This window comes from Macaca nemestrina, chromosome 3, assembly GCF_043159975.1.
Source record: "Macaca nemestrina isolate mMacNem1 chromosome 3, mMacNem.hap1, whole genome shotgun sequence".
NCBI classification, from domain to species: domain Eukaryota; kingdom Metazoa; phylum Chordata; class Mammalia; order Primates; family Cercopithecidae; genus Macaca; species Macaca nemestrina.
In genome coordinates, this window is record NC_092127.1 from 134,918,408 (window position 1) to 134,932,745 (window position 14,338).

The window sequence follows — 14,338 nt, forward strand, 5'->3', positions numbered from 1 at the left end:
TTTCGTGTCCTCTGGGGGCCCTATCTTTTCTAGAACAGAATCAGGGGTCTGGTTAGGGGCATTTAAGACCCTTTGCAGTCTACATTTATTTGGTTCACGTCCTAGAATATTCTTTTTTTTTTTTTTGGAACACATATTAATTAGATATTTAATAAAATACAAGTTGAAGAAAGTAAAACATTTTTTGTCAATATTTTGCAAGTAACTTAACATATTAAATGATTCTGTTTATCTCTCTTGGATGTTTCAGGGTGCCTCTGTCTTTTGTCAAAAAGACAATTTTGAAGCTAAAATTTGTCTTTGGGAAGCCTGTCACATATGTCAAAGGTGGGGCCAGGCACGGTGGTTCATGCCTGTAATCCCAGCACTTTGGGAGGCCAAAGTGGGCCAATAATCTGAGGTCAGGTGTACAAGAACAGCTTGGCCAACATGGTGAAACCCCATCTCTACTAAAAATACAAAAATTAGCCAGGCAGGGTGGCACAGACCTGTAATCCCAGCTCCTCCAGAGGCTGAGACAGGAGAATCGCTTGAACCCAGGAGGCAGAGGTTGCAGTGAGCCAAGATCACACCACTGCACTCCAGCCTGAGTGACAGAGCGAGACTCTGTCAAAAAAAAGAAAAGAAAAGAAAAACAACCCCAAGGGTTTAAAACAATTGACCAAAAAAGGATCACAGGTCACCATGAAATAATAGTCATTCACTTAGCCAAAGTGATAATTTAATAAAATTATTAAAACAAAACCCTTTATCTTTTTATAGAAAAGGTTTAGATTGCTAGTTAAAAGGCGTAAGAAAGCATGAGCCATATTATATGTCCTCTCTTTCTCATTCTTTTTATTTATTTATTATTATTATTATACTTTAAGTTCTGGGGTACATGTGCATAACATGCAGGTTTGTTACATATGTATACTTGTGCGATGTTGGTGTGCTGCACCCATCAACTCGTCAGCACGCATCAACTCATCATTTACAACAGGTATAACTCCCAATGCAATCCCTCCCCCCTTCCCCCTCCCCACGATAGGCCCCTGTGTGTGATGTCCCCTTCCCGAGTCCAAGTGATCTCATTGTTCAGTTCCCACCTATGAGTGAGAACATGCGGTGTTTGGTTCTCTGTTCTTGTGAGTTTGCTAAGAATGATGGTTTCCAGCTGCATCCATGTCCCTACAAAGGACACAAACTCATCCTTTTTTATGGCTGCATAGTATTCCATAGTGTATATGTGCCATATTTTCTTAATCCAGTCTGTCACTGATGGACATTTGGGTTGATTCCAAGTCTTTGCTATTGTGAATAGTGCCGCAATAAACATACATGTGCATGTGTCTTTATAGCAGCATGATTTATAATCCTTTGGATATATCCCCAGTAATGGGATGGCTGGGTCATATGGTACATCTAGTTCTAGATTTTTGAGGAATTGCCATACTGTTTTCCAACATGGTTAAACTAGTTTACAATCCCATCAACAGTGTAAAAGTGTTCCTATTTCTCCACATCCTCTCCAGCACCTGTTGTTTCTTGACTTTTTAATGATCGCCATTCTAACTGGTGTGAGATGGTATCTCATTGTGGTTTTGATTTGCATTTCTCTGATGGCCAGTGATGAGGAGCATTTTTTCATGTGTCTGTTGGCTGTATAAATGTCTTCTTTTGAGAAATGTCTGTTCATATCCTTTGCCCACTTTTTGATGGGGTTGTTTGTTTTTTTCTTGTCAATTTGTTGGAGTTCTTTGTAGGTTCTGGATATTAGCCCTTTGTCACATGAGTAGATTGCAAAAATTTTCTCCCATTCTGTAGGTTGCCTGTTCACTCTGATGGTAGTTTCTTTTGCTGTGCAGAAGCTCTTTAGTTTAATGAGATCCCATTTGTCAATTTTGGCTTTTGCTGCCGTTGCTTTTGGTGTTTTAGACATGAAGTCTTTGCCCATGCCTATGTCCTGAATGGTACTACCTAGGTTTTCTTCTAGGATTTTTATGGTATTAGGTCTAACATTTAAGTCTCTAATCCATCTTGAATTAATTTTCGTATGAGTAAGGAAAGGATCCAGTTTCAGCTTTCTACTTATGGCTAGCCAATTTTCCCAGCACCATTTATTAAATAGGGAATCCTTTCCCCATTTCTTGTTTCTCTCAGGTTTGTCAAACATCAGATGGCTGTAGATGTGTGGTATTATTTCTGATGACTCTGTTCTGTTCCATTGGTCTATATCTCTGTTTTGGTACCAGTACCATGCTGTTTTGGTTACTGTAGCCTTGTAGCATAGTTTGAAGTCAGGTAGCGTGATGCCTCCAGCTTTGTTCTTTTGACTTAGGATTGTCTTGGAGATGCGGGCTCTTTTTTGGTTCCATATGAACTTTAAAGCAGTTTTTTCCAATTCTGTGAAGAAACTCATTGGTAGCTTGATGGGGATGGCATTGAATCTATAAATAACCTTGGGCAGTATGGCCATTTTCACGATATTGATTCTTCCTATCCATGAGCATGGTATGTTCTTCCATTTGTTTGTGTCCTCTTATTTCACTGAGCAGTGGTTTGTAGTTCTCCTTGAAGAGGTCCTTTACATCCCTTGTAAGTTGGATTCCTAGATATTTTATTCTCTTTGAAGCGATTGTGAATGGAAGTTCATTCATGATTTTGCTCTCTGTTTGTCTGTTTCTGGTGTATAAGAATGCTTGTGATTTTTGCACATTAATTTTGTATCCTGAGACTTTGCTGAAGTTGCTTATCAGCTTAAGGAGATTTTGGGCTGAGACAATGGGGTTTTCTAAATATATAATCATGTCATCTGCAAACAGGGACAATTTGACTTCTTCTTTTCCTAACTGAATACCCTTGATTTCTTTCTCTTGCCTGATTGCCCTAGCCAGAACTTCCAACACTATGTTGAATAGGAGTGGTGAGAGAGGGCATCCCTGTCTTGTGCCAGTTTTCAAAGGGAATTTTTCCAGTTTTTGCCCATTCAGTATGATATTGGCTGTGGGTTTGTCATAAATAGCTCTTATGATTTTGAGGTACGTTCCATCAATACCGAATTTATTGAGCGTTTTTAGCATGAAGGGCTGTTGAATTTTGTCAAACCCTTTTCTGCATCTATTGAGATAATCATGTGATTCTTGTCTTTGGTTCTGTTTATATGCTGGATTATGTTTATTGATTTGCGAATGTTGAACCAGCCTTGCATCCCAGGGATGAAGCCCACTTGATCATGGTGGATAAGCTTTTTGATGTGCTGCTGAATTCGGTTTGCCAGTATTTTATTGAGGATTTTTGCATCGATGTTCATCAGGGATATTGGTCTAAAATGCTCTTTTTTTGTTGTCTCTCTGCCAGGCTTTGGTATCAGGATGATGTTGGCCTCATAAAATGAGTTAGGGAGGATTCCCTCTCTTTCTATTGATTGGAATAGTTTCAGAAGGAATGGTACCAGCTCCTCCTTGTATCTCTGGTAGAATTCAGCTGTGAATCCATCTGGTCCTGGACTTTTTTTCATTGGTAGGCTATTAATTATTGCCTCAATTTCAGAGCCTGCTATTGGTCTATTCAGGGATTCAACTTCTTCCTGGTTTAGTCTTGGAAGAGTGTAAGTGTCCAGGAAATTATCCATTTCTTCTAGATTTTCTAGTTTATTTGCGTAGAGGTGTTTATAGTATTCTCTGATGGTAGTTTGTATTTCTGTGGGGTCGGTGGTGATATCCCCTTTATCATTTTTTATTGCGTCAATTTGATTCTTCTCTCTTTTCTTCTTTATTAGTCTTGCTAGTGGTCTGTCAATTTTGTTGATCTTTTCAAAAAACCAACTCCTGGATTCATTGATTTTTTGGAGGGTTTTTTGTGTCTCTATCTCCTTCAGTTCTGCTCTGATCTTAGTTATTTCTTGCCTTCTGCTAGCTTTCGAATGTGTTTGCTCTTGCTTCTCTAGTTCTTTTAATTGTGATGTTAGAGTGTCAATTTTAGATCTTTCCAGCTTTCTCTTGTGGGCATTTAGTGCTATACATTTCCCTCTACACACAGCTTTAAATGTGTCCCAGAGATTCTGGTATGTTGTATCTTTGTTCTCATTGATTTCAAAGAACATCTTTATTTCTGCCTTCATTTCGTTATGTACCCAGTAGTCATTCAGGAGCAGGTTGTTTAGTTTCCATGTAGTTGAGCGGTTTTGATTGAGTTTCTTAGTCCTGAGTTCTAGTTTGATTGCACTGTGGTCTGAGAGACAGTTTGTTATAATTTCTGTTCTTGTACATTTGCTGAGGAGTGCTTTACTTCCAATTATGTGGTCAATTTTTGAATAAGTGCGATGTGGTGCTGAGAAGAATGTATATTCTGTTGATTTGGGGTGGAAAGTTCTATAGATGTCTATCAGGTCTGCTTGCTGCAGAGATGAGTTCAATTCCTGGATATCCTTGTTAACTTTCTGTCTCGTTGATCTGTCTAATGTTGACAGTGGAGTGTTGAAGTCTCCCATTATTATTGTATGGGAGTCTAAGTCTCTGTAAGTCTCTAAGGACTTGCTTTATGAATCTGGGTGCTCCTGTATTGGGTGCATATATATTTAGGATAGTTAGCTCTTCCTGTTGAATTGATCCCTTTACCATTATGTCATGGCCTTCTTTGTCTCTTTTGATCTTTGATGGTTGAAAGTCTATTTTATCAGAGACTAGTGTTGCAACCCCTGCTTTCTTTTGTTCTCCATTTGCTTGGTAAATCTTCCTCCATCCCTTTATTTTGAGCCTATGTATGTCTCTGCATGTGAGATGGGTCTCCTGAATACAGCAGACTGATGGGTCTTGACTCTTTATCCAGTTTGCCAGTCTGTGTCTTTTAATTGGAGCATTTAGTCCATTTACATTTAAGGTTAATATTGTTATGTGTGAACTTGATCCTGCCATTATGATATTAACTGGTTATTTTGCTCGTTAGTTGATGCAGTTTCTTCCTAGCCTCGATGGTCTTTACATTTTGGCATGTTTTTGCAATGGCTGGTACCGGTTGTTCCTTTCCATGTTGAGTGCTTCCTTCAGGGTCTCTTGTAAGGCAGGCCTAGTGGTGACAAAATCTCTAAGCATTTGCTTATCTGTAAAGGATTTTATTTCTCCTTCACTTATGAAACTTAGTTTGGCTGGATATGAAATTCTGGGTTTAAAATTCTTTTCTTTAAGAATGTTGAATATTGGCCCCCACTCTCTTCTGGCTTGGAGAGTTTCTGCCGAGAGATCTGCTGTTAGTCTGATGGGCTTCCCTTTGTGGGTAACCCGACCTTTCTCTCTGGCTGCCCTTAAGATTTTTTCCTTCATTTCAACTTTGGTGAATCTGGCAATTATGTGTCTTGGAGTTGCTCTTCTCCAGGAGTATCTTTGTGGCGTTCTCTGTATTTCCTGGATTTGAATGTTGGCCTGCCCTACTAGGTTGGGGAAGTTCTCCTGGATGATATCCTGAAGAGTGTTTTCCAACTTGGTTCCATTTTCCCCCTCACTTTCAGGCACCCCAATCAGACGTAGATTTGGTCTTTTTACATAATCCCATACTTCTTGCAGGCTTTGTTCATTTCTTTTTCTTCTTTTTTCTTTCGGTTTCTCTTCTCGCTTCATTTCATTCATTTGATCCTCAATCGCTGATACTCTTTCTTCCAGTTGATTGAGTCGGTTACTGAAGCTTGTGCATTTGTCACGTATTTCTCGTGTCATGGTTTTCATCTCTTTCATTTCGTTTATGACCTTCTCTGCATTAATTACTCTAGCTATCAATTCTTCCACTTTTTTTTCAGGATTTTTAGTTTCTTTGCGCTGGGTACGTAATTCCTCCTTTAGCTCTGAGACGTTTGATGGACTGAAGCCTTCTTCTCTCATCTCGTCAAAGTCATTCTCCATCAAGCTTTGATCCGTTGCTGGCGATGAGCTGCGCTCCTTTGCCGGGGGAGATGCGCTCTTATTTTTTGAATTTCCAGCTTTTCTGCCCTGTTTTTTCCCCATCTTTGTGGTTTTTTCTGCCTCTGGTCTTTGATGATGGTGACGTACTGATGGGGTTTTGGTGTAGGTGTCCTTCCTGTTTGATAGTTTTCCTTCTAACAGTCAGGACCCTCAGCTGTAGGTCTGTTGGAGATTGCTTGAGGTCCACTCCAGACCCTGTTTGCCTAGGTATCAGCAGCAGAGGCTGCAGAACATAGAATATTGCTGAACAGCAAGTGTACCTGTCTGATTCTTGCTTTGGAAGCTTCCTCTCAGGGGTGTACTCCACCCTGTGAGGTGTGGGGTGTCAGACTGCCCCTAGTGGGGGATGTCTCCCAGTTAGGCTACTCAGGGGTCAGGGACCCACTTGAGCAGGCAGTCTGTCCCTTCTCAGATCTCAACCTCCGTGTTGGGAGATCCACTGCTCTCTTCAAAGCTGTCAGACAGAGTCGTTTGCATCTGCAGAGGTTTCTGCTGCTTTTGTTGTTGTTTAGTTGTGACCTGTCCCCAGAGGTGGAGTCTACAGAGACAGGCAGGTTTCCTTGAGCTGCTGTGAGCTCCACCCAGTTCGAGCTTCCCAGCGGCTTTGTTTACCTACTTAAGCCTCAGCAATGGCGGGCGCCCCTCCCCCAGCCTCGCTGCTGCCTTGCGGTTAGATCGCAGACTGCTGTGCTAGCAATGAGGGAGGCTCCGTGGGCGTGGGACCCTCCCGGCCAGGTGTGGGATACAATCTCCTGGTGTGCCCATTTGCTTAAAGTGCAGTATTGGGGTGGCAGTTACCGGGTTTTCCAGGTGTTGTGTGTCTCAGTTCCCCTGGCTAGGAAAAGGGATTCCCTTCCCCTTTGCGCTTCCCAGGTGAGGCCATGCCTCGCCCTGCTTCAGCTCTCGCTGGTCGGGCTGCAGCAGCTGACCAGCACTGATTGTCCGGCACTCCCTAGTGAGATGAACCCAGTACCTCAGTTGAAAATGCAGAAATCACCAATCTTCTGTGTCACTCGCGCTGGGAGTTGGAGACTGGAGCTCTTCCTATTCGGCCATCTTGCTCTGCTCTCCCATCCTAGAATATTCTTATTTAAAGTTGCCAAAAACAAAGGGGCTGAGCACAGTGGCTCATGCCTGTAATCCCAGCACTCTGGGAGGCTGAGGTGGGCAGATCATCTGAGGTAAGGAGTTCAAGACCAGCCTGGCCAACATGGTGAAATTCCATCGCTACTAAAAATACAAAAATTAGCCAGGCATGGTGGCGGGCGCCTGTAATCCCAGCTACTCAAGAGGCTGATGCAGGAGGCCGCTTGAGCCCCGGAGGCGGAGGTTGCAGTGAGCTGAGGACACATCACCACACTCTAGCCTGGGTGACCAAAAAAATAAAAATAAAAAAGTACCAGAAGTGCTATATATTCTGACAACTATTGAGCTAAAACATAAGTACATGGTGAATAATAGTTTTTTTTAACATAAGGAATGACACATGTATGTGTATTCTGAGTATGCTCACTTGCCATATAAGGCATCAATGCCAAAGAAATATATGTAGCTAAATATTTAGCTAAAAAATTTTAACTAAAAAATATTTAGCTAAAAAAAATTTAGCTAAATTAGCTCTTGGTGATTTTTTGTTACGTTTTCTTCTTTAAGAGTTCACTCACCACCCAAATTCTTTTCTTAAATATAACAATGCTACTGGTACCTCTATCTACTACCTACCAAATGTCATAAGATCAGGCATAAGAACAGGTCTCCATATACATACATTTTCTGTACACATTCATCAAAAATTGTTGGACAACAAATGAATTTTGCAGATAGATGAATGTTTCTTTAACAATAACCTTGTCTTTTATTTTATAATCATTTTTTCAAAATTCTTCTTTCATAATGTAAGTGCTTCTCCCTTCTTTAAATAGAAAAAATGGGCTATAATTTAAATCATAGTCCGGCTTTTGTCAAGAGCATTCATCATTTATGTGGAATTTTCATATTTTATCTGTTCATCTATTACATTAATGTTACACTGTCAGCCATTATTTCTGTTATTGTGTCCACTTCAGTTATTTTTCCACCTATCAATCTATTTATTCATTCATTATTCGACATTCCTAGCAACTAGCACTGGAGTATAAAAAAGCCCATTACTTAAAAAATTGTACAGTTTAATTGGGGATCCAGACAAGCGATAAAAATAGCATTACAGTGTTAAAAGGAGAGTTAAAAATCGGCACAGGGAACAATGGAAATGCCAAGAGGAGTCACTGCGGAGTCAGAAGGTTGACAGAACCTTGAATTACAAACAGGAGTTAGAAAGGGAAGTGGAAAATGGCGTCAGTGAAGGAATAGACTTAGAACAAGGAACAGTATGTGCAAACACTGGAATTATGAGCTACTAAAGAAACTAAAACAGGAAGGTAAGGTGATCATATCTATGTTTTTTTAAAAACTCATTCTAACATTGCTTTTCATCTCTTTTGGATTTTAAATTTATAACATGCTGTGCTTGGTGAACAGCTAAATAAATGTTAAAGAAATATAAGATAAATAAGAGTTAATAAATGAAACTAATACACTCAGTTTTGCTGGAAGGACTTTATAATTACTCTTTTACACTCAATTAACATTTTGGAGGTTAGAGAGTTCCCAAAACAAAATGGTGAAGTCAGAAGTTAAGGCAAACAGTCACATTTTCAATATTTATGAATTATTTAAGAATCATACAACTCTTTGGAAAGTTAACATTATATTGCTACCTATGCAATTATATATATTTACATGTTTTGTTGGTATGTATATTTTTACATTTAGAAATAAATGTGATTCTGCATATGATATTACTATTGATTCTAAAATAAAATATTATTATCAATGGGGAACTCTGGCTATTTATTTAAAAGAGAGATTCTTCAACAAACAAAAAAACAGAGAACAAGATAGTGGCACTCAACTGAGAATGGTGGATCATGTAATGAAATATACAATAATGGCTTGCTTTCATTTATTTTAAACGTGTATATGTACAAGTGCAATGGTTTCAATATAATCCAAGGGGGCAAGAACATAGCTGATAAAGAGGAGAAAATGAGACTATCACAGAAGGATGTATTAGAGAATGCATGGACCAGAAGGCAGTGGTTAAAATGTTTGCTTGGTCTAGATGCCAGGAGCTTTAATGACCTTCTCTCATTAAAGATTTAAAGGATTTAAATGGCAGTGTGGAGATTTTAGCTTCCATATGGCATTTATTGATATAATGCTTAATGTACATGATTTAGCTTCTGCTCTGACAATCTTATGGTGGAGGTGCTATTAAGAGGTTTGGCAGAAATTCCTTGCTCATATTCCCAAGAGTATTAGAAGAAGGCTAGGAAGAAACAACCATTAGACATAATTTTTCATGAAATTCCTTATTGAGGGAATTGGACAAAGAGCACATCCACATTGGTAATTGCTTATCAAACCATGTCATATTGAAATTAACTAGTAAAAGTCCTTGTATACTTTTTCTTTTCGTTTTGGTGGTTCATGTCATTTGGTATGGTTCCTTACATATTTAGATGTTTATTTTGAGATATGAAATAAATTAGATTTTTGTAGAAGTGTATTCAAATTTTAAAATGGCTAAATATCCTATGAAAAAACTACCCCAGATGATCAGAAAAACTTCTAAACTGTTGATACATGTCACTATTTGCATATGTAATGGATTATTAAGTCCAAATTAGTGTGTGTGGAGATATGACCACAGGTATGGATTCTGACTGACTTAAAATGTTACATAGGTTCTAAAAATGTAGCTTCAATACTTTAGGGAGTCATACCACCTTTATTAAATTGATGAATACAATGAAATATCTCTCCATAAATTATTCATCCCTGCATACACACAACATTTTGCATATAATTTTAGCAGATTCATGGATGCCCTGAAGTCCCATTAATGGAACCAAAGGTAACTACTTCTGAATTAGAAAACTGTGTAACAATGTATACTTTTTAGCTTTTACAACATTTCGATGACATTTTAAGTTAAAGACTCATGAGTGTCATGCAGGAAACCTATGTTTAAGGAATAAATAAAGTTGTATTACATTTTTTGTATTAAACTTTTTAGTCTGCTTTTTATGTAGTCATTTTGCCTCCTATTCAACATGATTGCCTTTCAGGAAGATTTATTTATTTACTTATTTTGAGATGGAGTCTTGCTCTGTCACCCAGGCTGGAGTGCAGTGGCATGATCTCAGCTCATTGCAACCTCTGCCTCCTGGAGTCAAGCAACTCTCCTACCTCAACCTCCTGAGTCACTAGGATTACAAGCACATGTCACCACGTCCAGCTATCTTTTGAATTTTTAGTAGACATGGGGTTTCACCATGTTGGCCACGCTGGTCTCAATCTCCTGACCTCATGTGATCCGCCCACCTCCGCCTCCCAAAGTGCTGGGATAGGAAGATTTCTTAATTACCCCAAACTATTCTCATTCTCTGCTTGCTTTGCTTGTGTATTACAATTGTTTTAAATTAAATGGAGTCAATTTTGATCTCTAAATGTGTGTATAAGCACAACCAGATTATGTTAAAAGTGGAGAGAGACTCACCACCCCTTTCTTCTCTAGTTGAGAATTCACAACAAAGCATGAGCTTAGCAACTTTGCAGATTTATGATGATAGAAAGAAATATTTAGAGCAAATAAGCAAAGAAAAGAGACAAATAGAATTTTCTCAGAAAACTTCAAGATAAAATTTTGAAATGCAGTTTAATTAGATTGATAATAGACTAATGTGGCAGAAAATAAGCACTTCCTGAAGCTAAAACTGAGATATTTTTAAATAAAATTTTAGATTTCAAGCTGGAATAGAAGTTGATCATCATCTACTGATGAGAAAAGGTTTGATTCTTTTAAACACTTTGACAGTCTAAGCTAATAAATAAATTTGCTTTAATACTTTGTGGCATTCTAAGCATCATTCATGGATTCTATATCCTTACATCCTTGCAATGCGTCACTGATAAACATAATTGTTTCCTCTTACTTCTCTCAAATTTTGTAACAGACACAGCTGGGCTAACATTCTAAGATTCTGAATATTCTGTTCCAATAGTATTTGCCTATGTTGCCATAATTAATTTTGACAATTTGTCTAGCATCAGACATTAGATTTCCATCCCAACAGCTTTTTTGTTTCTCAAGTTAAACACCTTGTAAATCCTGTAATTTACAAGCCACAGATTAGTGTTGTCTTTACCTTATATAGCTTTATCAATTTTTCTTCTACATTTTGAGATGTGAATGCTTTTCTGAGTCTCTGAGCTACATGTAAAGTAGGAACAGAGATAAAGGAAGACAGCATTTGGCTGAAGACAGTCAATATAAGTACTAGTGGCTAAGCTCTTTTTTCTTCGCTACTATCTTCTAAATTCAACTCTATTTTATGTCTCTACTGTTTATACATACTTATCAATGAGGTTGTTCTTAATGAATAATTTTGAATTCTTCCACTGTTCATCAAATATGTGGATCAGAATAATCCCAGTGTGCGGAGCATCAGAATTACCTTTTCTAACGTGGTCATGTGTTTGCACTCTGGGAGGCTGCAGAGCTCCCTCCCTGCCATGGTTCCTGCTTTTGACCATCTTGGTTGCCGTAAGACTGGCCATATAGCTTTGCCTTAAAGCTGTCAGGAGCTCACTAGTATCCAGTGCCACTAATCTCTATAAAATAGAGATAAAAGTTTACTATATGCCTTCTAGCCATTAGAAACATCTTTACTAATTTTTTTTATCAAAATGGGAAAAATATTAGTTCCCAATTTTCACAAATATTCTTAGCCCTTTTTTTTTTAATGTGTCAAGCTTGTTCCTTAGCATAATATTTCCATGTTAACTTTATGTCACTTAACATAAGGAAAGACTTCTTATACAGCGTGACTTTTATATATTATTGTTCTCTTAAAAAAGGATATTTTCTTTTCTACTTTATGTCACATCAAAATTAGAATAGGTATTACTCGACTTAATAACAACACCTCTGTATTCTTTATGATTTTATATTTGGCATAATTAAGTAAATATAAAATAGATGTGAAATAGCTAAAAGTACAAGAAAAAAATCAGCCAAGAAATGAAAATATAATAGTAAAATAACAATAAATAAAATGCCTAAATTTATTGTTTACCCAATCACTGATATAATGCTAAAACTTTTTAAACATATTATCTGGTTTATCTTCATGCAATGCTATGAAGTAGGCACAATTGTTAACTTCATTTTGTAGATGAGAAAATCAGTGTTAGGATTTTAATCGAAGCAGTTTGATTCAGTAGGATTTTAATCGAAGCAGTTTGATTCAGTAATCCATTTGTTAATAACTACACATCATCAGTATAGCAAATAGTTTTTTAAGTGTGATACATTTGGGTTTATTACACTTTATTAGGCTCTGATAGGTTATCAATGTCCTATTCTGGTGGGTATGGTTAATGCGCACAAAATATAGTTAGATGGAGTGAATAGGATCTAGTATTTGATAGCAAATAGTTTAAGTGTGATACATTTGAGTTTATTACACTTTTTTTCCTTAGGCTTTGATAGGTTATCAATGTCCTATTCTGGTAGGGATGATTAATGGGTACAAAATATAGTTAGATAGAATGAATAGGATCTAGTATTTGATAGCACAACAGGGAGACTACAGTCAACAATAATTTACTGTACATTTAGAAATATCTAAAAGAGTACAAGTGGACTGTTTGTAACATAAAAAAAGAATGAATGTTTGAGCTGATGAATACCCTCATTTACCCTGATGTGATAGTATGTATTGTATGCCCGTATCAAAGTATCTCATATACCCCATACATAGATACACCTACTGTATACCTTAAAAATTAAAAAGAAGTTTCAACAGGCTATGGCTTAGCCTACTGGAAAAAAGAAATGAGAACTGAGCCAGTGAATGGATATTGGGCACAGGAATTTGTGAAATACGGTGAGAACAATAATATAGGAAGAGGCTACGTAGCATCAGCCAGAATATTGAAATGGAAAAAAGGGATTTGAAACCTAAACATCAGTCACTAACTCAAGAATTCAAATTTAACATCTTATAGAAAACCTCTAAAAATGTGATCAAATTCATAAATTTCGTGATGCTGGTATGAGGAGTGTTTCTTAGTAAAAAATAGAGAAGAACTACCTTTAACAGTTATTTGCACCAGCAAGTCATAATCTGTCCCAATAAAATGAGAGCATGTACCTTGGTTTTAGAGAGTGTTAAGTAGGTGTGGGAAGTGTCATTTGGTTTTTATTTTAGGAACTAAGAATATTTGCTCACTTACTGGTAGGTTTTACTTTGAGCATAGAACGTATGCTTTAGAAAGCAGAAGGCACTTTAAGCTACTAATCAAGTTAAGTGACATAAACTTAACAAGAAAATAGTTTGCTAAGGAACAGGCTTGACACATTAAAAAACGGGTTCCTAGGATTCATCTAATATATAGGAGAGGCTTTTGTGTAATAGAATCGAGTTTACCATCTGCAGTACATTCAATTTAAAGTTTATATTAATATTAGCTGAAACTTTCCAGGATCCCTGGGGTGACTTGAAATGCTAACCATATTCACCTCTAGGTCCGGAAGAAATATGGTAACATCTCAGTGTTTCATATTAGCCCCAAGTAGAATTCTGCCCTGTCATATTCAGAGGTAGTGTCATATGCTTCATGAAGAACTGGGCCTGGTAGAGATGGACCCAAATGGACCCACTATATCCACAAGCACTGAGCTCAAGGCGTATGAGGCTACTTACAATTTCTATAAAGTGTCGCCTTTACCCTTCCAACATGTCCTGCATTTACCTGGTAGTACTTTCTCTTTTTTCTTCTGTCCTTTCTTTTTATTACTTTGTGAATTCCTTCTTTCATTTAAAATCTTTTAAAATAACTTTCTAAAAGTTATTTTAATCTGCTCAAAACAGATTGTTCTCGTCTCTGCATTTCTCCTAACAAGTGGGGAAAATGCAAAAGATTTTAAGCAGTAATAGCAGGATACACAAAGAAACAGATGGTGGGAAGATACTGCACTTAAGGAAATAAAAGAAGATCATTGTAGCTAAAGTATGGAAAGTGAAGAAATGGAATAAAGGGCCAGGAGTCAGGTCACAGAGCTAGAGTAATGAATTTGAGTTTTATTCTTACTATAGTGGATTGCCATTAATGTGCTTAAGCTGGGGCACATCTTACACAATTACCTTGTTATGGGTTAAATACAATCGGGAGTAGAAATGGTGAAACTCACAGTCCAAGTGAGAGTTGATGGCCACATCAACTAAGCTGTGGATGTAGAGCTAAACAGCTACATCTGAGATTTTGGTTTTTTGATGTCATAGATATGGTATGAG